This window comes from Meriones unguiculatus, chromosome 3 (genome assembly GCF_030254825.1).
Source record: "Meriones unguiculatus strain TT.TT164.6M chromosome 3, Bangor_MerUng_6.1, whole genome shotgun sequence".
NCBI classification, from domain to species: domain Eukaryota; kingdom Metazoa; phylum Chordata; class Mammalia; order Rodentia; family Muridae; genus Meriones; species Meriones unguiculatus.
The window spans coordinates 45,271,648-45,299,481 of NC_083351.1; the positions used below are offsets into that span (position 1 = coordinate 45,271,648).

Below are 27,834 nucleotides of genomic sequence, written 5' to 3' on the forward strand. Positions count from 1 at the left end.
CAAATCATAGTCAGCTGCTGTGGGCAATCTGGAGCAGCCCCATTCCCCACACCTGCGATTAAAGCAAAACCATATTCCCATACAGTTCTGTGTTTTTAAAGAAACCCAAAATTCCCACTTCCTGACTATGCACTGGTCCTTCCTTCTCGAAGAAGTTAAGTATGTATTTAATTTATTTTTGATTTAAGGGAGCTCTCAGCAAAGAGACTGAAATTTTAAAGAGATTTTAAGTTTTCAAAGAGCCTTTTTTTTCTTTTTTTTTTACAGAAGCTGCCCATGATTTATTTATTATTTAATTTAGAAAAGTTTTTATATATTCATTTTACATCCCAGTTGTACCACCCTCCCTCCTCTCTTCCTGATCCCACCCTCTCTCCCCATTTCTCCTATCCCTCTTTCCCTACTCCTCAGATAAAGGGAACCATCCTCCTCCCTCTCCCCTACCCCCCTACACCAGCTCAGCAGATCAAGTTGCATCAGGACTGAGTGCATCCTTTTCCCCTGTGGCCTGGTTATATACCCCCAAAATGCTCTACCATACAACAAGGACACTTGCTCAACTATGTTGATAGCAGCTTTATTCATAACAGACAGAATCTAGAAATAACCTAGGTGTCCATCAACTGAAGAATGGATTAAAAAAAATATGCTACATTTACACAATGACATACTACTCAGCTATTAAAAACAAGAAAATCATGAAATGTTCAGGCAAATGAATGAGACTTTGGATTTTTAAGAGACTGAATTTTAAAATGTTTGAATTTGTAAAGACTGTGAAACTTAAAGTTTGTAAAATGTTTTATATTGTGATATGTTAATGTGTACTCCTGGGGATGAACAAGAAAGAGAGGGTGTGGCTTTGCAGTGATATATTTGTGTGTCAAATTGACGAGGAATCAATTGTCCTGGCTTATTTTGTGTCCACTTGACAGAAGCTAGAGTTACCTGAAAGGAAAAAAAAAAAAAAAAAAAAAAAACTCAGTTGAGAAAATGGCTCCATAATGTCTGGCTGTAGGCATTTTACTAATTAGTGATCAATAATTGAGGATCCAACCCATTGTGAGTGGTACCTTCCCTGGGCTGGTGGTCCTGAGTTCTATAATAAAGCAGTCTGAGCAAGCCATATGGAGCAAGCCAGTAAGCAGCACCCCTCCATGGCCTCTGCATCAGCTCCAGCCCTGTTTGAGTTCCTGTCCTGACTTCCTTTTATAATGAACATTGCTGTGGAACACTTTCCTCACCATCTTGATTTTGGTCATGGTGTTTCATCATGGAAATGGAAACCCCCAACTAAGACACGTATGGAACTAGAATCCTCATATATTGATGGTGATATGAATGACTCAGTTACTTAGAAAAAGCGTAGCAGTTTTTTATAAAGCTAAACACAAACTTTATCAATGACCAGACATTCTACTCTCAATGATTTACGTAAGACAAAGCACATAACTCAACTTTTTAATCTACTTACATCTACTTATTACAAATTTTGATTTATTTAAAAAATATTTAAATTCACTTCATGTTCATGTTAAAAGAGATAAATCTACTTTTTGTGTTGACAGAAAATTAGGTTTTTGGATATAGAATGGAGAGGTAGATACAAGACATTAACAACTATTTTAAGTCAATGAAGAGCATCTCAAGCTGCCTCTGTTGAATGGACCCTACGCTGTACTCTCTGGTAGCACAGCCTCACCCCCACATCAGCATCGGGGTGTGGTGCAGTTCTATTAGACAAAGTGAGAGCAGGAAGGACATATAGAAAATGGTATCATAGAAGACAGCAGATTTGAAAGGCAGATGTAAGAGTTGAGTGAGACAGAGAAAGGCCAGTATAAGGGACATCAAAGACAAAGGGTTTAAGAAAAGAGATTCCACGTGGTGGTGGTGGTGTATACCTTTATTCCCAGAACCCAGGAGGCAGAGGCAGAGGCAGAGGCAGAGGCAGGAGGAAATCTGTGTTCAAGGCTAGCCTGGTTTACAGAGTGAGCTCTAGGACAGCCAGGGCTACCCAGTGAAACCCTGTTTCAGGGGGGAAGAAAAGAAAAAGAGGAAGGATAGGATGGGAGAGAGAGATATCAAAAGGTCAGATGTGGTAAAGAAGTAAATTAGAAGGATCTAGAGAAGCCAGTGGTTTTTCCTTATAGAAATTTAGCTGTTACAGAGGAGTAACAGAAGAAAGAACCAGAAAGTTGTTTTGGGTGAAATGAAGAAATAGAATTTGTAGCTATGGATTATTCTCTGAGCAATGGTTTTCAACCTGTGGGTTCACACATCAGATATCCACCATATCAGATATTTACCTCACAGTTCATAACAGTAGCAAAATTACAGTTATGAAGTAGCAATGAAATAATTTTATGGCTGGGGGTCACTACAACCTGAGAAATATATCAGCATTAGGAAGGTTGAGAACCATTGCCATAGAGGTATAGTAGACAATGAAAAAGGAAGTGTCTTTTTTGTTGTTGTTATTTTTGTGTTGCTGGGGAGTGAACCCAGGGTCCTGTGCATGCTGGGAAGGTACTCAACCTTCCTATCTGGAAAGAAAAGTCCCATCATGAGGAACTTGATCATGTTTCTAGTTTGAAGTGAAGGAAAGTAAAAGGATGTTATTGATAAAACACAAAGGAGTTTTACTGAACAAGAATGAAGAGGAAGGGGACATCTTGAAGACACTTAAGGAAAGTCTTAAGCTGATCTAGAAACACTATCCATGGCAGAAAGGCCCTCTCTTCCTCTATGGGAGGAGAAAAGGCAATCTGAACAAACATTCAGGATGCCAGTGGCAGAGCTGGGGAAGTCTGGGTGATTGTTTCAGTGTGGCATGGATACAAGGGCACCTGTGATGAGTAAGTCCTGGGAGTGGGAGTTGGCCTAGGAGGAGAGGGAAGTTATAAAGCAAAGAGAAAGAATCAGAATGACAATTCCATCTCGACAGCGAGGGTCAGGGGCCCTGCTCTGGTGAAGGCACAGGATGGAGATGAAGCTAGTCCAGAGCACCACTGTACACTTTGATTGGGGTGGAGCAGTAGCGTGGAAGGAAAGAGAGTAACAAAGAGAGTAGCGGACTTGTGTGGGGCAAGAGAAGAGTCTCTCTCTCTCTCTCTGTATGTGTGTGTGTGTGTGTGTGTGTGTGTGTGTGTGTGTGTATGTATATATATACTAGTCTTGTGCATTAGGGTATCCAAGAGAAACAGCCATGCTATCAAGCAAGGTTAGAAAGGTAGGAAAACATGGGGTGGGATTTAATCGGAACAAAAATGTATGTGGGATTAGAAACAATAGGATAAAGGGAAAGAGAAGGCTTAGCAGCAGCTGAAAAATAGCTACTCGTTTCATAAAAACTAGCAAAGGTCAATGCCTTTATTTGTGTCTGAACCTGACAAGGGCAGTTTGGCAGCTTCTTGATCTCACTTTTATACTTTCTCTCTTCTGCACCTAGGATGGGCTCCAAGCTTGTACACTCATCTTGGGTGATATTCATTACAAAGCCATAGAGGATAACAGATTTGTATGAAATTAAATTTATATAAAAACGACTATTCAAAAAAGAACAATCCTTGAGAATTTCACCAAGTCAAAGAGATACATTTCATAGCAAAGAGATATGATTAGTTGAAGTGGATAGTATATGAGATATAATAATCTATGAGATACAAGAATTATCAACACGTCATAGGAGATTTCTTGCTGGACTATGCCCAGTCATGTAGTAGCCTTGTTGGAGCCTAGTTGTGAGCTCCTACTTATGTAGTACTGGCCAGGTAACTTAACTTTCCAGAGTCTGTTTCATTCTGGAAATGACTTTCCTTTCAAGGTTGCAATATGGACCAAGAGAGATAATAGATAGGAAGGGATGTAGAGGCTAACTCTCTTTGAGACTAATTTTTTTAAGAGGACAGTTGGCCAAAAGGATTGGGAAAACTCACTGTATTAACATTCCTCCAGCGCCTATCCATGACCAGTAAAGAACAGTGGAAGGTGGCTGAACCCATGAAGGATGAAAAGCTTGGTAACTATGCCAGGAGCAGCTCCTTTTTCTGGTTCCTAAACTTTGCCAGCATCTGAACCTCACAGAAAGCTTGTTAATACAGTTGGGTTTGCTCTCCTCCCAGCATGTCTGATTCAGTATATTCAGAGTGGAACCCAAAATTTTCTACTTTAAACAAGCCCCCAGGTACTGCTTCTGCTGCTGCTAGCCCAGGAATCTAACCTTGACAAACACTGCCCTAAAAAACTACAGATCCAACAAGGAAGCGGCTCCCCTTATAACCCCTTTTCAAAGCAGAGCTAACACCTGTTCTCCATCAGGGAAGGAAGACATTGTCACCACAGAGATGGGTAAGGACTCTCTCCCCTTTCCCAAGCAGTGGTCAGTAGTGAGCGTTTCCAGCTCAGTGTGATCACTCTCTGGACCCGGGCTGGCAAGATATCCAAGGCAGAAGGTTGAACCTCATATCTCAACAAGAGGGTTTGGTCAATAATTGAATGAGCGGTTTCTCAAATCATGGTGAGAATGAAGCTGAAGTCAGGCTGATCCATTCAGGGATAGGTAGCAATGGTTCTGCCTGTTTGTGCTAGGTTCAGGAGAGTTCCAGGAAAGAGAAACCAAGCCAAAGAGAATGAATGGTGTTGTTAGGGAGGAGGTAAATGTTGTTCCCTGGCTTCTTCATCTCCTTATGCCTGAGACACCACATTTGTGAAGTCGGATCCAAACACCATAAATGCAATTCAGGATTCACTTGCTTTTCCAGCACTTAGAAATATGATGGAGATTTGCTTCATCGTTGCACAAACTCCAAACTCCAACAGATGCTAAAACAAGAAGCAAGAATGACTGAGTATGCAAGAGTGTAGCTTCCAATGACCTGGGAAACTCCATTTGAGTTTCTTTTCTTTTAAAAACGCCCCTTGCTGATTTTGAGAGAGGGTCTTATGTAGCCCAATACTGCTTGAACCCATTACTTAGCTGAGTATTGACCTTGAGCTTCTAATCTTCCTGCCTCTACCTTTCATTGCTTGGATTACAGCCAAAATATCTGAGACTGCAGTCCAATGGGCAGCACAAAAGCATATGATCAACAACATATAGCATTCATGGAGGGCTACATCCTACACTCCTAGGATGAGGACTGGAGCCAGGTTAGTGGTTGAGATACTGCCTACAAAGACCCTAAGCCTGGCTTTTATTTTGCTGTTGTTAACTTTTGCTTGTAGCTTAAAGCCCCACTCAATCCACAATCACTCCCACTCAAGCCTTGAAATCTAACTTAGTTCTGAGCCCTGTTCTCTATTTGTGTACACATCCTCTCTCTCCCTTTTCTTCAGTATCTCCCCAACCCCCTTTCTCATCATTCTTGAGCAAATCTTTTGGCCTATCTGAAGCTTATAACTCCTTGAGCTTTAAATAAGGAAAAATAATTTCTACATGAAGGTTGGAAGGAATAAAATTAGACAAATCCATAGAAGTATTAAAACCATGCATTATATTTTTAAAAGTTCTTATTTTATACAAACCTAAAGGGTCAGACCATGAACTCTCTAAAACTGAGATTTTACTTTGGCCTTCCTCACAACTAGTGAGCCATCTCCTGTCTGCATCCATCAGGGTCTCACAGTACCCCCACTTAGGGAACTTCCTAGTGAATTTGAATTGCTTGCTTACTCCCAGACTCTGAGTTTCTTAAGGGCAAAGGCTGATCATTTATTTCTCCTCTAGCATCTATTGGCACATAGTTGTTCGCAGTAATTGACAACTAGATAGAAAAATCAAGGAATTGGCTGGTTATAGTGATGTGTGTCTAGGATCCTAGCATTTGGGAGTCAAGAGAGGTGGAATCATGAATTCAAGACCAACCTAAGCCACATGGCAAGTTGAGGAGAGCTTTAGTATACCTACCTGTGCCTCAAAATAAAAACCCCAAACCTAGTAGACAGGAAGAATCCCATCATCATACCAGGAAGTTTCCAGCTCAGTTGCAACCCTGCTTCCTGCTTTTGCCACACTCCCTGCATCTGCAGCAACAGCCCTGGTAGACAAGGGAGCCATCAGATGACCAAACTCCTGGCAAAGCTGTGCAAGCCCTACCGCTGCAAGTGAGGGCCACAGAGGAGGGCATGTATCTTAATTGGTGGCATGAAAAACATCTCCCAGATGCTGAGTTGGGCTGTAAGTACCATCTGTCATGCCACAGAGGATTAAAGGGAGGAACACCTTTGTCTGAATCTGGGGACAGTGCAGGCATCAAGATGAGCTGTTGGTATTAACTTGTCTGTACTCCGCCTGACTAATTGCATTCCAGAGAACCTGCCTCTGGCTTCCAGTTTGAAATCAGGTGGCTGGTGCTCTGGCAGATCTCTCATTCCCGTGTGTTTGGTTGCATCCTTTAGAGAGAACTCTGGAAAGGATGAGAATCGAACATCTTGGAGCTTATCCTGGAAGATTTTTAAGTCAGCACACTCTGCTATCTGATGTTTGAAGAAATGAAGTACTTCACTCTGACCTTGGGTTCTTTCCTCTATCCCCTTTCATGTGTTTATTCCATCCACAATCACCGGGCCCTTATGCCAGCTCAAGGGATACAGAAGGAGATGTGACATTATTTCTGAAATGTGGAAATTCACCGTCTTGGGTGGGGAAGTAGCAAGAAGTGAGGCCTGTAAAACAAAATACAATAAAATGTGGCAAACAGCAGAATGGTGGTTCAGAAGTTTCTGGGTCTGTACAGGAGGGAGAAATCAAAAAACCCTCATGATTGGATCTGGGTCTTGTCCTGCTCTTAGGAAGGACCCCCAGCCCCATCATAGTGATTCTCCAAGGAAAAGTCTCATGGTTAAGCCCTAACCAGCTGGGTCACACCATCCGTCTGTCCTCAGTGATAGATGCAAAAGACAGAACGTGGCCGAAACACTGATCAAAGAGTGTCTCTCCATGAAAGCACCTGTTACAGTGCTGGGAGAAAAAGGAGTGTTGTCCTCATTGAAGCCATGAAATGGAGCCCTAATCCTAACTCCAGAGGCCCTTTTTAAAGGGTTTGGGAAGTAGACACTCCCTGTGCCCCAAAGAGAGAGGAGAACAGCAAAATCAGTACACAAGAAATGTGTGTACATACAGAAATGCATATGCACAATTTGCATATATTCATGCTTGTGGGGGAAGGGAGGGAGGAGAGAGAAAGAGAATTCCAATAAGAAATTATAAGCTAAATGATCTCTAGAACTTTTAGTGCTTTGCCAAATATAAAATCTTTTAAAATACTTTCTTTTTTAAAAAAATTAATTTTAACACAGAATAATAGGTTTCATTATATATTATGTATATATACATCATTATACATTGCTCATAGTCACTACCCCACTACCCCATCCTGCCCCTTCTCCCTACCCACTCATTGGTCACCTTCTTATAGCCCAGATTGTTCTCTTCTGCTTACACACACACACACACACACACACACACACACACACACACGTCTAGATTCAATATATGGCATCAGATGTGATTACTTGTTTGAATCTGGCTTATTTAGCTTAACATGGTGATCTGCAGTTCCATCTGTTCTCCTGTAAATATAAGTTCATTCTTTTTTATACGGTAAAACTTAGGTTATACGTGTGTGTGCTGTGTCTAGGCTGTGTTTATATCTTTCTTCGCCAAAGATTTATTATTTTTATTTTATGAATATGGGTCTTTAGCGTGCATGTGTATGTCTGGATAACATGTCTGCAATGCCTAAGGAAGAGAGAAAAAATTGTCAGGTCCCCTGGAATTGAAGTTACGGATGGTTGTGAGCTGCTGTGGAGGGGTGCTGGGAATTGAATCTAGATCCTCTTAACGAGTAGCCAGAGCCATTAACCCCTGAGCCATCTCTCCAGTCCCTGGTTCTATTTCTGTCTTTTTTTTTTAACTTTATGTGCATTAGTGTTTTGCCTGCATCTATGTCTTTGTGAGTATGTCAGATCAGCTAGAAAGGGAGTGACAGACACTTGTGAGCTGTCATGTGGGTGCTGGGAATTGAACCTGGGTCCTCTGAAAGAACAGTCAGTGCTCTTACCTGCTGAGCCATCTCTCCATTCTTAACTATTGGGAATAGGGCAACAATAAGTGCTGCAATTTCTGCGGCATTCTGACTTAGAGTCCTCTGGATATGTACCCAGGAGCTGTGATAGCTGCGCCACGTGGTAGTTTTATTTTTTGCTTTGTGAGGCGCTTTCACTCTAATTTCTGTGGGAGCCACACCAGTTACACTGCCACCGACAGCCACCAAAGTCCCCACATCCTCACCAGCAATTGCTCTCACTGTTTCCATGATGATAGATCTTCTGGCTGAGGTGAAATGAAATCTCAGTGCACTTGTAATATTCATTTCCCCAGAGACTAATGGTGTGGAACATTTATGCACATATGTAGTGGTCTTTTGTGTTTCTTCTTTTGAGAACTATCTGCTCAATCAGTTTGCCCACTTATCGGTTAGATGAAGGAGTGTGATGTTTAAACAATAGTCTAACATAATCCCCTGTCAGATTATAGTTGAGTGGTAGAAGTCAAGTCAATTTCTGTTAAATCCATTTTGGTCTGGACTCATTTGCTTTTGGTTTCAAACATACACAACTCAAAGAAACCTCCATAACATGGGAGGTGCACACAGTAATTCAGATAAAGCCAGATCTGAGCTGGCATCCTTCTCCGTCCCAAGAACACGGCATTCTTTGGGGCTGTTCATATCCTTGACACAGTTACATCTCTTTATCACATAATCTGTGCCATTCATACACATGCACAATGTCCGTTCTAAGGAAGAGCTGCCTATAGCTAGGTGTGATGGCCCAAGTCTGCAATTCTAGGACTTGGGAGACAGAAAAAGAGGAGCAAGAGTACAAGAGCAGCTTTGATTGAGGCCAGCCTGGGCTGCAGGAAATTCTATTAGAAATCAACAAACAAAGAATATCCACCTCTCTTTTTTAAAGCAATATCAACTTCTTCCCTTATCAAAGCAGGTTTTTCAAGGCACATCATATCTGGGACCCATCATACTGGGAAAATAAACCTTCTCATCAAACTGGAAAAAATTTCCTATCAAAATGAAAATCCCATACCTGGGACCCATCAAACTGTCTATCTCTGGGGAAATAAATTTTCTTAAAACAAACAAACAAACAAACAAACAAACAAAAACCCCAACTCACTATGTATTATGTCAATACTCTTTCCCTTTCCCAACTCCTCCCAGAACCAGGGATCTATGTGGAAGAGGAACGGAAAGATCATAAGAGCCAGAAGTGTTGATAACTCCAGAGAAACAGGGTCTTCCAGACCCAACAGGATGGACACACATATGAACTCTCAGAGACTGACAATGTGCACAAGACCTGCACAAGTTCAAACCAGAGAAAGCACCAGCATGGAAAAGGGGAAATGGGCACAAGGAAATTTTCTTCTTACCTTACCCTTAGATCTTCCAACAGGTACTGGCTCAAGATGCTGATGCAGAGAGACAAGCCTAAGAGGTCAGCCTGGAGGCTTAATTTGGACTTTACTCATCCGATAGAAGATGGGATTTTGATTTTGGAAATTTTAAGCCGTTTCTACTGGAGAAAGCTAAATTACTGGAAAAACTGGAAACCTTGGGAATGTGGTTCATTATTGAACACTTGAAGAATACAACAAGCTGTTTCTAAGAAACAGTTCTCTAGAAGGCCAGTGAAATACCTTCCTAAGAAATCCCTGAAGGACAATAATTTCTGCCATTGGTTTTGTGTGGTTGAATCAGACAGGAGACTTAGGAACTTAGTTACTTACAGAGGAGTCAAGATAAAGATGGATCAGAATCTAAGGGCTACCTAGCCTTCTTAATAATAGTTTTAATAATTATTATAGTAACTTAATGACTTATTTAAATATTTAAGTATACTATTTACTTTAATTATTATAATATAATTAAATAATAATTTAATAATAATCCTTCTTCTAAAAATGGAGTATGTTTGAGGAAGAAATCTAAAGAAGGACTTTATCAGTAAATAAAAATCATTGTACTCTTAAAAAAAAAAGACCCCTATACTTTTGGCTTCTTGTGACTGTGTCTTACAAAAGGGTTATTATATCTAATTATTTTTTATAAAATATGAGATTTCCTGCTTTTAAATGGCTGGGAAAACACTTTTCCCAACAAGACAAGTGAAGGATTAATGATTACCCTGCACATAGCCTGGCTCTTCTGGCTTCATGTGGGGAACAGAGAATCATTGTACACACACACACAGACATTGGTATGCTAATGCCTGTGAGAACCTCATGTGTCACACTGCTCTGAAGGAAATCAAATCTTTGAAGAAGAGCAACTCCTATCTTCATTAATAGCAATAAAATAATAATATGCATCTGTTATTGACCTCTCTACGTCACACCATGTTGGTTTCATAAAAAGCCCTCTATGACTATGATTAGGTGGGGTCCCCAGGAGTTTGTCAATAACTGAGAAAGCTTTGAGGGAAGAGAGGATAGCTATCAGGGTATCACACAAACATAGGCTAGAGAAACATGAAGTTTTATTGCATAGGGGAAGATAAGGAAGACAGGACCATCACTCTCATCAAGTGTCACTATCTTCAAAGTCTCAGAGAAGTTGCTCCAGACTGTTCACCCAGGACAGGGAATGGTGGCATTAGTAAGGTTCTTATGATTGCCCAAAGATCAAAAGAATAGGCTGAATATAGAAGTAACTCAAGGAGTTCAGACAAAGGTGGACAGTTGGTACACCAGAAATGGCTGATGAAAGCGCTGTGATGTCAGACAGATTCGGCTTGAAGCAGCTGTGTCACATCAGAGTTCTATGATATCCGCCATGTGACTTAGACTTGCTGGCTCCCTTTCCTTAGTATATGTTGACCCTAAACAATGCCACCTTGGAACGTTTGTTTTGAGTTAAAGTCACGGCATGCACAGAACTGTCATAACACAATGGAATTCTTAACACGGTCATTGTTGCCAAAGATCGAACATCTTTTGAGCAGAGCTGTTCAGTCTCAAGAATCAAAGGAAGGAGTGCTGAAGTCTATTATCTGGACAGATCCCACTGTGGTCAGAATGTCTTCATGAATGACTTCCCCAAATGCGAACATTTCCCTCATGATCAAAGAATGACACCTCTGAGACCAGAGCTGATTGGTGGTTGGGCAGAAGTGGTCTGTGAGAGGCATTTTTTTCTTTGTGTGTGCTGGTGGAAGGGGCAGGCGGCTTCCAATGAGGCATCATGTTACATTGACTTAATTGCAGGAAGCCTGTTATCTGCCTCCTATCTCTGTGCAGTTCTCAGTGCAGAGTTTACAGTTGATTGATTGTTTCTTCCACATTCTATAATTGCTTCGTTAGAGACTTCAGATGGTTCATTGTGTTGGCAACATCCTGTAAAACTGCACAGTCAGGGGAGGATACATGCTAGTCATTGGAGATTAAAGATGTCTATCTCTCTGCCTTTTCCCTCCCTCCCTCCTTCCCTCACTCCCTCCTTCCCTTCCTCCCTCCCTCCTTCCCTTCCTCCCTCCCTTTCTCTTTCCCTCCCTCCCTTCCTCCTTCTCTCTCTCCTCTCCCTCCCTCTCTCTCTCTCTGTGTTTGAAAGGCAATATTATGCATACCGTGCTGGCTAGTCTTCTGTCAACTCGACACACAGACTAGAGTTAGCTGAAAGGAAGGTACCTTAATTGAGAAAATGCCTCCTTAAGGTCTGGCTGTAAGAAATTTTCTTAATTAGTGATTGATAGGAAAGGGCCCAGGCCATTATAGGTGGTGCCCTCCCTGGGCTGATGGTTCTGGGTTCTATAAGAAAGCAGGCTGTACAAGCCATAAGAGCAAGCCAGTAGGCAGCACCCCTCCATGGCCTCTGCATCTGCTTCTGCCTGCAGCATCCTACCCTGTATGCGTTCCTATCCTAGCTTCCTTGAGTGATAGACTAAGCACAGAAATGTAAACCAAATAAACTCTTTCCTCCCAAATTTGCTTATTGGTCATGGTGTTTCATCACAGCAATAGAATCCCTAACTAAGATACTATAATCCCATGAATATGGCCAGTACATGGGCAAAAAGATCTGTCTCAGTGTCACCACCCACTTTCTAATGATTCCTTGACTTGTGGCTCCAGTCAGAACCTTGGGCTACATAGATGAAAACCTCAAAGCCACCCTCAGCTCAGCACTCCCAGCTCGGCATCTCTCATCCTGCACTCCATGCCTATTGGTCCTCTCTCCCCTACCTGTGCAGTAAACAGTCTCAAGCTCCATGCATTGTCATAGATTAATCCACTTGCCACCTCTGCTGTCTTCAAGCTCCATGTTCCAGCTAGCTCCTGGCTCCCGTGACTTCATCTTCCTACTCCATTTCCTTGGTCAGCCCAATTCTGCGTTTTCATAATCACTTCTTTTTTTTTGTCTAAGCTACTACTGTGTCCACCATGAACCACTGAGGTGGCCCTTCTATCAGAGGCACCCTTTCAAAGGCAACTCTGAGAACATTGCTTTCATATTTAGAACCCTTCAAAAACTTTCCATTGTCTGTAGCAAAAAACCACTGAGGCTTTATTAGGTCAGAATGTACTTCTTCTCAGTACCTTGTATTCTTCTTCGAAAAAAATCTTTTGCGTAACCCTCTTCACAGCCTGACTGCATCATTTGTATTCACCGCTGTGTCTCCATGACCAGCAGGTTGCCCGTCATAAAGAAGGGGCTTGGGTACTAGCTATCTAGTCTGTGGCCACAAAAGAACAAATAGCAAGTGTCCTCATTTGCTGGCTTTTCACCCTGTGTTCTGAGATGACTTTTGGGATAGAAAATTTAACACTTCAAAAATCAAATGGTCAAGAAGGGGCGAACGAGGTTACCTTGAGAATGCTGTACCTGGCCTTTCACTAATGTGCATTTCCGGTCTCAGTTGTCCAAACTCATCCTTCCTGTCCAGCCTCCATCACTTCTCTGACAGGAAGCCCCTTCTATTTGAAATCCCAGCATGCCCACTGACACCAGAAAAGCTTGTAAGGAGCATTAGCTTTGTCTTTTCCTTTCTTCTCACCTGGGAACTGTTCATTTCTTTTCTAAAAGTCAGCTCAGTGACCACTTCTCTGGTTTCCAAGGAAAAATCATTGCTCTTTGCTTGTATTAGTCAGGTCAAAGTGCAGTGACAAGTCAGCATAGATCAGACATGTAAACAACAGAAGGGGAAAGTCCAAGACGAAGATGCAAGTAGGGTTCTGGTGAGGACTTACTTCCTGGTCATCAGATGCCTTCCTGCCTGTCAACTCTTAATGTCCTCACTTGGTGGGGGAGGGCCACAAATGTTAGTATTTTTTTTTTTAACGGCACTGACTCTGAGACCTCCACCCTGATGCTCTTATCTAAATCTGATTAGGTCCTAAAGCCTCAAATAATATCGCAGCATATGAATTCCCAGGGAACGCAAACATCCCTCAGTCCATTTCGTCATTCCACCTACCCTCATGCTTTACCATGTATAATCATTATGGAAGCTACAAATACCAAAACCTTGCTTTGTGTCGTAAAGCCTTTATTTCATTAAATCCCCTGAGTCTCTCTGAGGGAGTGTCTACTGCTGCACCTCCCCTAGAAATGAGGAGCAGCCCACTCATCCAAACTCACACAACCATGAGGTGGTGTCTTCTAAAGTCAGGGGCTCCTGACCCCAAAGCTAAAGCATAGCCACCTTCTATATATGGCGTAAACCAAGAATTAATAAGTGTTTTCTGTCAAATGCCAAAACGGAAATAGTTTAGTCTTCATGACCATATGTTCTCTATCCTGACTATTTAGCTTCTTTATGATAGCACAAAAGGAGCCATAGAAATTATATAAATGAATGAGCATGGCTTTGTTCCAATAAAACTTTATTTCGCACTTCTGAAATTTGAATTTCATTTAGTTCTCACATGTCACAAAATAGAATTCTTTTGATTTTTCCCCTATAACCACTTAAGAAGATAAAAACTAAGCCTAGCTCATGACGATATAAACACACAGAGCTTGCTTATCCATGGTCTAAACAGCCATAGTCAAGTTAAAACAGTAATTATTTTTTAAAAACACATCCCTCTTCTTATGGCATTCCTACAGGATTCAGCCTGTGTCTATGAGAGCCCACTCGGCTTTTTGTTTATCCTGCAGCCTCAGTCCAATCCGACCCACAACCAGGACTGCTGTCTTGGCCCCTTCAGGTACTGACTCCTGGAGTTTCCTCTGCCAGACTGGCCTTGGATGCCCTCCTGGAAGCTGGGATGGCCTCTTCAGTCACTTTACTGTACCCAGTCTGTCTCCATGTCCCCTGTCCAGCCAGGCACATTGCTCTGCCATTTGTTGTGTTTACATCTATGAGGGGGGTTAACAGAGGGCAGTCAAGGAATTGTCTTCTGCTTACCACTGTAAACCCCCAACCTAGGATGTTGTAACCCCCCGTGAGCGCTAAGTAGCCCATGTCACTTACAGACACCCACCTCAGAGCACGCTCAGCATTGAAAAGGTAGGCTGAAGCTGGACACAGTGGTGCACACCCATGATCCCAGCACTCAAGAGGATTGTAGTGCGTTTGTGGTCAGCCTGAACTATATAGAGAGGCCAGCAGGCCAGACTGGGTTCCGTAGTGAGACATTGTCTCGAAGCAAACAAACAAAACTGAAACGAAAAAGACCAAGGAAAAGTAAAACTAACTAAATACATTAAAAATAAAAGCTAGGAAGAAAAGCTAGGTGTGGTGGTGTATACCCATAGTTTTATCATGTAGAAGGCTGAGGCAGGAAGATTGTGAACATGAGATCACTCTGGACAACTTGGTGAGTTCAGGGTAGCCTGGGCTACATAATAAATCAAATAAAATAGAAAAACTTGGGGGAAGAGCTTGATAAGCATTGGATCTTGTTTTACCAGAGAGCTGACTGATGTGAGTTTGCAATAAACCTTTCTTATTGTCCGTGGAGTTCGTGCAGGCCAGACCCAGGTCCTGGCCTCGTCTCTCTGAGATCCCTGTTAAATGGCTGAAGGCTGAGATTTCTTTGCTGTGTGAACTCCTGACCCTGCTCCTTCTGGAATGCTGAGCTGGAGGAGGAGAGAGGTGACAGGGCCTGGGGATCAGTCTCAGACTGGAGCAGCAGATGGAGCTGGGGATGGCTTAGTGAGCATGGCCTGGGATTCTGGCAGAAAAGGGAAAAGGTGTGTGCCAGGGCTCCCGGCGAGCTGGCACAGGAGGCCTGGCTTCTTGTTCAGTTAATTGAGGTAATTTCTGCTGCCACCTTTTGGAAAGAAGCGAGAGTCTCTTCCTCTAGTCACTGATCACTTCCCTGCCCCTTGCCGCATTCCATTGCACACAGGCAAAATTCTAAATTTAGCTTCGTTTATTTAGCTATTCCTTAAAACTTTGTCACCTAGAAAAATAATTATAGGGTTTCTCTGACAGTCTGAGATACACGGAGTGCACCAAATTACAGGTATGATTTGAAGACCCAACTGGGATCACCAAGTAAAATAGAGAGCAGTGGCCTAATTCCAGCATAATCTACGTGGCACCAGAGAGATTTTTGTTCCTGAGGCTCTTCTTTTGAATCTGCATATTAAGCCAAGAGGTCAAAGGAACTGAATGACACTAAAGAAAAAGACTTCAAGGCCTATGAGCAGACCCAGCTTTCCTCCTTCCTGGCACAACTGCCCCCCACGAAAGTGAGGTCCACCTTTTGCTACACAGGGAGCCAACCTCTACCCTGCCTAGCCAAGAATCTGACCAGGTGAACGGGGAAAGGAGAGAATGGCTTCATCCTCTTCGTTTTCCTACCTCCTTTATGTTTTTCCATCACTGTAAACTGCAGAAACTAAAGCTAGTCTCCCAAGGGGGAAAAAATGATGCCCAGGAGACAAAAAAAAGCAAACCACAACTCCTTCTGGGAAATATGTGCAAAAAGCTACGGAGAGATGAATAATTCTCTTACCCATTCATTCTTCAAATAGAGCGAGAGCCTGTGTTTGCAAAGTTCTGCAAGAGGATCAGGGTCTCCTGGGAATGAAGCAGGACAGAAGAGTTAGGCAACTTAAGACCCACAGAAGCCATATTTAAAGGACTTAGAAGGTACAAAGAGGGCCATTGGGGCCTGTGGGTGTCTCCTACCACCTGCCTGTCAGTCAACTCCTTGATTGCTTATGATAGCCTTCCTAGAGGAGAGAAAGGTTTCCTAACAGAGACAGCCCTGAGAGTCAGAAAAATGTCTAAGGACTCCATTTAAAAGCAGGTGTGGTGGCTCATGCTTATAAACATAATACCCAAGAAGCTGAGACAGGAAGATCACTCCAAGTTCAGAGCCATCCTGGAGGACATAGAGTTCTAGGGAGGCTTGAATCACACAACAAAAATAGAGTGGAAATGAGGTTGAGTTGGTAGCATGCTTGCCCAGAATGCAGAAAACCCTGGGTTCAGTCCTCAGTGCTACATACACTTGGTAGTGGTGGTAGTGGTGATGGTGGTGGTGGTAATGGTGGCAATGTTGGTGATGGTGGTGGTGACAACAACAAAGGTGCATACCAATCATTGCATCACTTAAGAGAGGAGACAAGAGCATCAGAACTTCAAGCTCATCCTTGGTTAAAATAGTGAATTAGAGGACAGCCTGTACTACATGACACCTTGTCTCAAAACAAGTGAACCAACAAATCATACTCTCTTGGGCAGCTAATTCTACAGAGGTTAACCCTTGCACAGCCTCTCCTCTACCTTCAGAAACACACCCCCAGGAACCAGGCTGAACTTTCTAGTCCCACCCTCAGCATCTCCCTATGGAGCATCCCTTCCCGAAACCTCACTCCGCCCCCTCATGCCTAGTTCCATGCTTTGGGATATCTTGGCAAAGCTTCTTTCCTCTGGCAAGAAGTGCCTTGGCTGACTTGGGCACTCAACACCATCTCCTTGTCCAGGTTCATCCACCAAGTAAGCAGAGGAAGCACCTCTTCTCTGGTCACTGGCTTTGCCTGAGTGTTCCTCATTTATCTACTTAGTAGACTATATTCATTTCTTCTCAGCTTTCATCTCCAACCCCAACCTGCCACAGCCCACTCTGAGCTCTGCAGATCACCTGGAACCTCCAGTTCCATTCCTTGTCTTCTTTCAGAGGCCAGGAGAGTTCCTGTGGTGTTTAATAAATGTCCATAGACTACCAATGGGGAAAGCAAAGCATGCACAAACATTTATAGAGAGTGTATGCTGCCGGGCTGGAGAGATGGCTCAGATGTTAAAGGCTAGGCTCACAACCATAAATATAAGAGAATGTATGCTGCCAAGTACATATTAATTGTAGGCATTGATTATTTAACACGTACAATAGCAGTAAAAAGGAATTCTCGTTTAGCATGTACTTAGCAGTGATATGATACCTAACATGAATCTGTAAATTTACTCAAACTACTACGAGGTTTGAGGCTGAGGAGATGGCTCAGTAGTCACGATTGCTTAAGATTTTCCAAAGGACCCTAAAACTCCAGCCCTAGGGAATCAGGCTCCCTATTTTGACCTCTGCTGTTACTGCACAAATGTATAGATAACCAACACACACAATCTTTAATAGTTCTGAGATTCAGACTTTTATTTATTATCATCGTGTATGTATTTGTGTGCAAGATGGGAAGGCATGCACACACCACAAGTTTCACGGAGAGATTAAAGAACAGCTTTGCAGAGTCAGTTTTCTCCTACCTTCCACAGGCTCTGGGGATCGAACTCAGGTCACCACAGCAAGCCTTTACTCGCTGAGCCATTATGAGATATTTTGTAATGTTTTTTAATAACTCGGTTTCAAGAATCTCAGACATGGGCTTTGTATATGACATCATGTCACATCATCAAAAGGCCACGCGTTTCTAGATCCCAATACATATTCCCATTTTTCAGAAGAGGAAATGGAGGCCTGAGTAATTTAAATAGTTTTCCCAGGCTTACTTATTTAGTGAGAGTGGGAACCAAAGGCCACAGTCAAATTAAGTTAATGAATGAAAAGAGAAATCATGTCTTCAGCAAGCAATGTCTAGACCCTCTACCCAGAATTTAGATAGACAGGGCCCCATTTCAGTAGTAGCATGTAGCCATGTTATTGTCAGGGAAAGTTGCTGGGAACAAACTTATGAATTTCCAGGGGAAAGGAAAGGCCTTTAGATCTTCAATCAACTATCACCCAGTCTCCCTCTAAGAAATTCCTAAGAGAAACAAACCAAGAAAGACACTGCTCTTCAGGCCCTGGCAACCAGCGCTTCCTTCCCTTCGCACACCATCCATCACCACTTCCCATAACTACCCCGCTTCCCAGCAGCTAGCTGGAAGGGGTGCTTAAAAGAGACTCCATAGTCCACCCCTCCCTTCCATTCCTCTCAATCCCAGGCACACCAGGGCACAACACTGGCTTGAAATCTGCATGCAGGAGTGGTTGGGAAGGCTGAAGAGAGCAATTTTTGTTTCACATCATTTCTTTGTATAATGTTGTATCCTTCTGACAAGTCCCCATAATACAGCTTAACTCCACCAATTGCTGCCTGAAGACCTATCTTTAATGTCACAGGAACAATGGGCGTCCTTCCAAAGGAGGGAAATGACTTGCTTTGAAAGAGTTGGAGAAGAAAAGTGCAGAATGTTCCAGCTTAACATGAGGGGGGAAGAAAGTTAGCAGCTGCGAGCTGGCTCCCGGCTGCATGACAGAGCGACTCTGCCAGCCTCATCTGCCTGTGTGCAGCGCACCGAGGCAGAAGTCTCTCAGCACGGTGGGTGGGTAGTGCTGCTGGGGGCTGGGGGATGTCTAGTTGTCTGTGCAGCTGGGAGGGTGGAGTTTTTTAAGTCAACGAAGTCTGTTTTCTCTTCAGACTATGGAGACTCCTTGCTTACGTGGACTTCGAATAGCGGTTCTCTTCCTTTGGCCAGAGTGTTGTCTGCACTGGGCCACTCCTCACTAGGCTTGAAGATAAGTCTAGATTCTGAGCACTCTCATCACCAAGACTTGGTGAACTAAATGCCAGTTTACAACCACCTTTTGAGGCTTTTCCCATGAGCTAGGCAATCTCCCGGGGCTCACCTGTCCAGTTTTGGATTCCACGCTTGTCTCTTTATGTGTGATATTTCATCTACATGGAGTGTTTTGGAATTTCCCAATGAAGCAGTTTCATTCAGCATTGCCTTCTGACCCCGTGCCTTGTGCGTACTAATTTTTCTGCCCGAAACGCTCTCAGAACATTTTCCTTATCTTTAAGATTTAGCTCACTGGGTCAGCGTGGCACACACCTGTAATCCCTGCCCTTGGGAGGCAGGAGCATTGCAGCAGCATCAAGTTTGTCTACAGAGTGAGTTCCAGGCCCAGCTGGCAATACAACCAAAGATGTCATCTAAAAAACAAACAAACAAAAAGGGAACTGGCTCATTTGGTTAAGAGCTTGTGGGCATGAAAGGACCCATGTTCAGACTCCAGCACCCATGTACCATTGGTAGGGTGTCATCAGTGTAACCTCAGTGCTGGGGAGGCACTGCAAGGAGGACCCTGGGATCTGATGGCCAACCAGCCTAGCCAGATGTGTGATTGCCAGGCCAACGAGAGACTCGGTCTTTAAAACTCGAAGGCTGGAGAGATCTCTCAGTGGTTAAGGGCACTTTTGTTCTGGATTTGAGTCCCAGAACCCAAATGGCAGCTCACAACTCTCCATAACTCCATCTCCAGGGGATCCAGTGCCCTTTTCTGACCTTTAGAGGCACTAGGCATCCATGTGGTACACAGACAAGCATGCAGACAAAACGCTCACTGACATAAAAGAATAAATCTTTTAAAAAATGTATAAAAGTAGAAGCAATGTAGAGTGAGTGAAGAAATCACCTGTCACTGACCTCTGACCTCCACATGTTTGTGCATACACACACAGCTGCTCAGACTTGCACACATGCATGCACACACACACACACACACACACACACACGCACACACACACAAACAAAGAATTAGCTCAACTGGTTCTTCCTGCAGGCACACTATCTGGGCTGCTTAATGAGTCTACCTCTTTCCTTTGGGCTCCAGAGTAGATATTAGTTTGTATGGAATTCATTTATTCTCACGACTGCTGTCCTATTAGCTGGTGATCATTTCAGAAGCGGGGACCTTGTATAAATATAGATATTAATGTGGCTGTGGCAGGCACCTCACTCAGTGCCTGGCACAAAATGCACACTCAACAAACACTCATTGAGTTTAGAGGATCCAGACTAGAGGTTCACAGCCCTGGCTGGAAATGAGAATTACCTGGAGGGTTAAAGTGTGTGCATGTCAATGACTAGGTCCATATCCTAGAACAAAGTAAATAGAACCTTTGGATCTGGGCCGCCTGAATTCAACCTGTGACTGAATCACCCAAAGGGCTCCTTAAAGCACCAACGGTTTAAGATATGCCAGAGTTTCTACCAGTTGGTTTTATGGTTTGAATCTGAGATGTGCCCCACAAGTTTCTGTTCTGGACAGATGTGGCAACTTAGAGGTGGGGCCTCCCTGGAGAAAGTAGGTTAAAACGTTGTATTTTTTTTTTTACTACTTCCGGGTTAATGCCTGTGCCTTGGTTTTGTGATATGGACAGCTGCCCTCTGGCACAGGCTCCTGCTGTCGCGGAGTTCTGCTCCAGCACACGGGACTGAGTGACTACAGACTGAATCCTATGAAACCCCGAGCCAAGATAAATAATTCCTCTCCAGGGAGTTTTGGTCTCGTATTTGGTAACAGCTTTGCAAAAGTAACTAATATGGTGGGTCTGAAATGGCCTTTGAGAAGAGGATGCATCTCTCCAGGGACCACACTCTGAGAGACACTGTGCAGGCAATGGCTTTCCTCTTCACCACTTCCAGTCAGCTCCTGTCAGATATTTCTCTTACATATACCTTGCATGGGCTGCTGACTTGGGGCTCCAAGCAGGTCAGAGAAGGCCTGCTCAGTATAAGGAGCTTAGGAAGCACCTGGGATTGCCGCCACTGAGCCTGAGTCCTGGCCACTGAGCCTGAGTCCCGAGGTGATCCCAAGCTTCTGTATTTTGAACTGGTTCTGAAAGGGTTAGACTAACTTTGTAACCTATATGTCTTCTAAAGCCTGAGTTTTAGGTCCAGGTTAAGCTAAAGCCTCTTAGTACCTTTCCAGAGAGTGAAGGAATGTGACCCTATCTGTGAGGACAGATATAAAAAAAGGGCAAGCAAGCAATGACCTTCACTCAGCAAAAGAAGGACCAGACCCTTGTCCTTGAGATAACGTTTCTTAGCAACGAACCTAGACTTCTTCTGAGTAGCTTTTGACCTCCAGCCAAAAGTCTGTAGCCCCTAATCTTCAAGGATGAGCTAACCACCCCACCTTCAATTGCAGCTGCATCCACACTTGGCAGGACTGGCCAAGCTTGAGCTCCTAAAACTAACCAATTATCTCACTTTATAACTTCCTCATCCAATCCTAAATTGCCAAAACTGCAACTTCAAATTTCCCACAATTTTTCTTTTAAAAACCTAAAGGCCTTTGTCTCCCGGTGCCACTCTTTGCTGACCGGCAGGGGTGACCCCTTTGTACAATGGTTAATAAACCTCTTGCTTTTGCAATGAGTCTTGGTCTGGGGGAGTTTCTGGGAAGGGCACGATTGAACTCCTGAGCTGTGAGACCCCAGGTCTTACAGTTCTAAGCAGTGCCAGCACCTGCAGGAGCTGGCAAACTTCCTCTGTGTAGGACCAGGTAGTAAACCTGTAGGCATCATAGATCATGAGATCTCTGCTGTGATTACTCAACTCTGCTCTTATAGCCTAAACACAGCCAATGCAGACATAGCTGCATTACAGTAAAACCTTATTTGTTTACAAAAGTAGTCGAAGAGGGCAGGATTTTTCCAAATGGGTTATAGTTGGCTAATTCTGATTATAGAGATTGGAGGGAATAAAAACCTGTACATTTGCTGTGAGAAAGTGAGGTATAGGAGGTCAAAGAGGAGGGAAGGAAGAGCTCGCTTTGTAGCTTCAAATTAATTAAGCTCTGAACAGAGGAAGAGAGGAGGGAGAATCTTGTGGGCAGAGGTACAGCCTGAGCAAAGGCACAGAGGAAAAATGGAGAATGCTATAGAAATAATGAAAAGACTAGAATGTGGGTAATTAGACTGTATTAGCTTCAAAGTGACCCACTTAACTCTCAGTCTTTACCCCTTCCCCACACCAGAATTTAAAATCTGCTTTAGAACATTTCCCATGGCAGGTTGCCCTGGGAAATAAAAGATCGGGCTAGAGCCAATCAGTATATGAGGGGGGAAGATAGATCCCTGACTCTTGAGGTTCCAGGTTCTAGTTGTTGAAGCAGCTGCAAGGGGAAGGCCTGAGATTTGGGGTTCATTATTATGTGTTCAGCATTGTTCTGGCTCCTTATTACACTGTCACTCTGTGCAATGTATGTAACAGCCCCATGTTAGAGGACCCCAAAGGTAATGGTAGGGTTCTCCTTACTCAACACACACATGTGAGAAGTGATGATTCCATGAAGAAAAGAAGGGTTCTATTACCAGAAGAACACAGCTCAGTCATTCTGTGTTCCAGCATAGATACATGCAACTTTCCCTGAGACTCCCACCAGATACGGTAAAAACATCTAACACTAAGAACACACGTTATATATTCAAGAGGGGGGAACAAAAGATGCAATGGATGACCTTTGTTAAACATTTAACTTATGTCAATCATTAAATTGTTTTACCTGTATCAATTTAGGCAATCCTATAAGAATGTGATGAATGATGTACTGCTATTTTTATCCCCTCTTTGAACCTCCATTTTTCATGTATAAAGAAATTGAGGCACAGAGAAGAGGCCTGAGTTGGCCAAGGTCACTCAGCTTCTAAGTAGACAGTAGAATCAGTCATAAGACTCTACCGTCAGCCATGGCTCTTTATTCCTGTGTCACCTCAAACCAAATCTCCAAGGATTAGGTTTGCTGTGACTAACCTTCATGTCTGATATTGATAGTTCCAGTCCTTGAATCTAGAAACTCGTGGTTGATTAACCTTTTCTCACTTCTTTCCCAACACATCTGCTACACAAAAGAGAAAGAAAAAATGGAATTAAAGCTCTCTCTTGGAAAAAGAAGACAGGAACGAGGAACATCTCAACCACGAGTACAGGCATACACTAACCCTACCCCTAACCCCAGGAACACAGCACAGTGGGTGGAGACAACTGGTATACGTCAGCTCTGAGGCCCTGCATGGCCAGGCTGGCCAGCCCTGGGTCTGCTCACCAGTAGGAACGCTCATTCTTGGACTCTGTGGCCAGGATTAAGAGACAAAATGGGAAATTTTCCTTTCTCAGGGCTTCTCACTTTCTTGTAGTGAGTTTGCCAGCCTGAGACTGTCCCAGTGGTTAACCACTGTAATGTAGATTGTTCTAATTTGCTTTTTGTTGCTATGAGGAAAACATTTTGATCAAAGCAACCTGGGAAGTAAAGAGTTTATTTCAGTTTTCACTTCCAGATCACAGTTTGTCACCGAGGAACAGAAACTCAAGGCAGAAAGCATGGAAGAACATTTCTTACTAGCTCCCTCCATGGATTGCTCAGTGTTATCTTCTTATATACACAGGCCCACCATCCTAGGGAAGGTGCTGCCCAAGTGGGCTATGCTCCCATCTGTCAGTAATCAAAACAATTCCTCTTACACCTGGCTACTGGCTAACTTGATCAATATAATTTAATCAAGGTTCTCTCTACCCAGGTGGTTATAGAGTGTATCAATTTGGCAATAAAAACTAACCAAGACATAGATCATGGTTTTCTTGAATCTTGGTGAGGTCTTGGTTGATAAATGTTGAGTCAAACCCAAAATCAGAATGGCCGCTCATTGTCTGAGTTCTTTCCCTTGGCAACAGGCCTTCTTGGTTCTGTCTCCCATGTTCACTGTGTAGTAGAATAAAGGGTTAAGACGAACACTTCCTGTTTTCCCTTGCACCCTTCAGAATAGCTTTTGATGCTACAGAAGAGAGTATGTTTGGAAGGTGATGTGAAATCTGCTTCCATGTTCCAAGTTTTCTCCTTCTGTGTTTTTAGCTTTCTTTAAACATCGCTATGTTAAGTGTAACTTAGTGTATAGAACTGGGCCTTTCCAAGCTCTGTAACTCTTCTCAGTAATCTGGGACTGCTGGCTAATACAGGGTGAGCTTTCCTGAGAAAAGCTCTTTTATTCCCATGTAGCTCACTTCAGTCTCATAGCACATCACCAAAGGCCATAAGAAATGAAGTCTTCTTTAACATTATTACTGTCTTCTTTCTATAGGACACAGCTTGAGCCTGAAGACATTGTATGAACCAGCTGTCCTTTTAGACTTGAGTGTTTTCTGACTTCCCAGCCAATAAGAAGAGGAATTCTTTGCTCTGTGTAGCCCCTTTGCTTCATCTGGCTCTGCATTTATTCATGTTATTTACAAAACCCTACTCCCAGAAGATAAAGCTATCATTATTTAGTACTTAATTGCAAATGAAAGATAACCACTTTCAGGTAGGGACTGAAGGGACTATACTGGTTTGCCTGAATGGAAAGCCCAGGCCTTCTGCTGTCTTCACTTGCAGCTCTTTCTAGATCTAAAATTATGCCATCCATTAACCCTTGCTCTCTCCTAAGTTCAACTCTGTCTTCCTTCATATTGGTTTCATTCTCTTATGGGAAGCTCCCTCAGGTAGAAAACACCAGTTTGCCCTCATTATATTCAGGAACATTGTTATGACTCACATACATCTGTTCACCTTCAGCCATATGAACAACCCTCCATCAGTCACTATGGACAGAAAATATTCAATACAGTGGGTGTTCATACCTGGATGACAGAGTATTTTTGTCAGCAGGTGTGGTGCCCCAAAGCCAGACATTACAAGTCTGCTTTGGGGACCATGGCTATGTTGGCTGGTGTATCCCCAGAGTGGAGCATATTTCCTGGTATGCTCTACCAATCTTTGCTGAATGGACAACAAGAATTTAGAGATTATGTGTATATTCTAATTACTTTGGAAAGATGCCTAATTGAAGATGAGCTCTTCATACTGCCTTGAGTTCAAGACTATAGTCTAATGTTATTGGTTTCTGGATTTTTTTTTCAGAGGGAAAAGTAATCCTTTCTTTTTAAGGGAGCATCTTCCCATCATCATTACCAGAAGGGAATGCTAGCAACCTTCATGCTTCTCAACTAGAAAGAGAACAAGAGAGAAGCCTTGGAAGCTTCAACATAGAATACTCATTTTTTTTCTGAATTATTCATTCTGTAGACATTTACAGAATGGCTATTACATAGCAAATACAGTGCTTGGTACTAGGACAGAGGCATGGAAGGTCATAATCTCTTTAAGAAACTCAAGCCTAGTAAAGACACTAATAAATGACTGTTTGTTTATTTGTTTTAATTCTTTTTGGGACAAGGTCTCACTATATAACTCTAGCTATCCTGGAAGTACTCACTATGTAGACCAGGCTGGCCTTGAACTCATAGAGATTGCCTGCCTCTGCCTCCTGAGTACTGGAATTAAAAGCATGCATCACCACATCCAGTTCAATAAATGGCTTTTAAAAAGGCTACAGGCTTTGGTATATGATCTGAGTTTGAAATATGGCTTTGTCACATAATTACCAATAAAACATTAAGAGAGTTAGTCTCTTCAAGCTTTAATTTTTTGGTAGCAATAAATTTTGTTAGCAATAAAATTAATCATAATGAGATCACTGGTTTCATAGAGGTTTTGTGTAGATTAAATAACAAGAGCTGAACCTCATGTAGCTGGGGCTTGATATAAGGAGTCACCCTTCCATTTGATAACACAAAGGATAAGAGGAAAGAGCAGTGAATCCAGCCTGTAGATGTTGATAGAAGGCATGAGATTTGCACTTGTTCTTAAAGATCATCAGGAGAGTCCTGATGGAGGAGGACAGAGGGGAGGAGGGTCTTCTGACAGAAGGACTGGTTTACTCAAAGCTTTGAGAGCCTGAGACAAGCTGGTGGGTGTAAGGAGCAGCAAATACACCTGGATGCCTGGTGTCCTGGTGGGATAGTTGATGAGAGTAGAAAAGAGTGAAATGACAACATTCACGGAAGATGGAAGGTTCTGGGACTTTGTCCATGGTGGGGGAGAAGGGCATCTGTAAATCTCTGCCCAATAGCCATACAGCATTGTCCTCCCAAATGCACATCAAATTTCCACTATTTCTGCTGCTTTTTGTATAGATGAAGGTCCATTAGCAGTTCCTTCCAAATGCTCACAGTAGGGTTAGTCAGAGTTTGATGTGAAGGGGGCAGGGTTGCGAGCTGGGGATTTAATACAATAATATCTGTAGAGCACATTGATTTTTGTGGTAATGGGCAGTTGCTGCTTCTCAGCAACTCTGCAGGATCTGGAGACATGTTGTTTCTGTTCAGAGGTACCACACTGCTGGAGTGCTGGGCAGAATGCACATGGGTGGCAGAGAAAGACTTGCTTCTGAAGTAATTTCCCACATTAGTGTCACAGCTAGGATAATCACTTACAATCAGCATACAGACATCCCTATTTGACAGTAGGAAATGTCAGCTGCTCAGGCCTATGTGACCCCTTTCACTAGACACTTCCTCATCCCCCACCTCCCACTCTTCAGCCCCCAACCCTGTGCGCTCCTGCCCATCTGAGTCATATTCTGAGCCTCTCATCAAATAAAAGGCCAGGACTTCAGAATTTTACTTTTGTTGTTGACCTTGAACCTCCCCCTCTCTCTAATTTATAATCTTTTTATCTGCATTGGTGTTTTGCCCACATGTATGTCTGTGTGAGGGTGCCAGATCCCTTTGCACTAGAGTTACAGGCAGTTATGAGCTGCCATGTGGGTGCTGGGAATGGAACCCTGGTCCTCTGGAGGAGCAGCCTGTGCTCTTAACCACTGATTCATCTCTCCAAACTTTGAATCTTTCTCTTTAAGCCATCTTATGTCCCACTTCGCATCCTAGTGAAGATTGCTAGCTATGACAGAAGGAAAGAGGTCTCAAGTTACAAATTCCCAGGCTGCTGCTTACTGAAGCTAGAGGTTCCCTGCGAATACACCCGTGAAAATAACATGTGCGCTGTCTCCTGACAGGAAAAGGGTGGGCTGGACCTTCTGCACCGTGCTTGCTTCTTCCTTCCCTCAGAATCACTGTTTCCTTTCTGCCTGCCACATGTAAAGGCAGACTCCCAGCTCCATGAGGAGAACAATTGATATTATTCACACAGATTTGAGTATGGTGCACAAACCTGTGGTCTCAGCAAACAGGTGGCTTAGGCAAAAGGGTTTGCCACAAGTTCATGGCCAGCCAGGGCTTTATGACAACACACTCTCAGAAAACAAACCAAGAGAAACAAAGAAAATTATTCACACACAAAAAAAGTTCCTTTAGTTCTCTGTCCTTCTAGATAGTGTGTGCTTTGCTTCACTCTGAGCCCCCTATCTGTTGTCCCTGAGGATTCTGGATATGATCCACTGTAGGATTCTCTCTCCTCACACACACCAATTTGTTAGGATGAAAATAATCTCTGTAACAAAGAGTCTCTAAGAAACTTCTTTTCTTAGTGGACAGCAGTCAATGAGGATATGCAGAATTGGCCAAAGTGCTAAAACAAGATCGACAGTGCTTGACCCTAACTAGGCTTCTCCTCCTTGCAAAGGCTCCGGGAATACCGTAGAAGAGAGTGCAATAAGAGTGTAAGAGCAGAGGGGGGAGAGGAGTGTGGCAAGACTCTGCCCTCTAGCTGTGACGTGGCTGTCACACTCATGAACTTAACAG

At 43.2% G+C, this 27,834-nt stretch overlaps 1 long non-coding RNA gene and 1 pseudogene across 1 annotated transcript; one reads left to right on the plus strand and one right to left on the minus strand.

Annotated features, from left to right (window-relative positions):
• Positions 1-9,487: 9,487 nt before the first annotated feature.
• Positions 9,488-9,894, plus strand: LOC132652843 (ribosomal protein eL22-like 1; annotated as a pseudogene).
• A 4,086-nt stretch (positions 9,895-13,980) lies between these two features.
• LOC132652754 (uncharacterized) lies at positions 13,981-16,073 on the minus strand. Its single transcript, XR_009590326.1, has 3 exons — positions 15,986-16,073; positions 14,504-14,681; positions 13,981-14,378 (listed from the first exon to the last, which is right to left on the minus strand). It is a non-coding gene; the product is annotated as an uncharacterized LOC132652754 (long non-coding RNA).
• Positions 16,074-27,834: the final 11,761 nt, after the last annotated feature.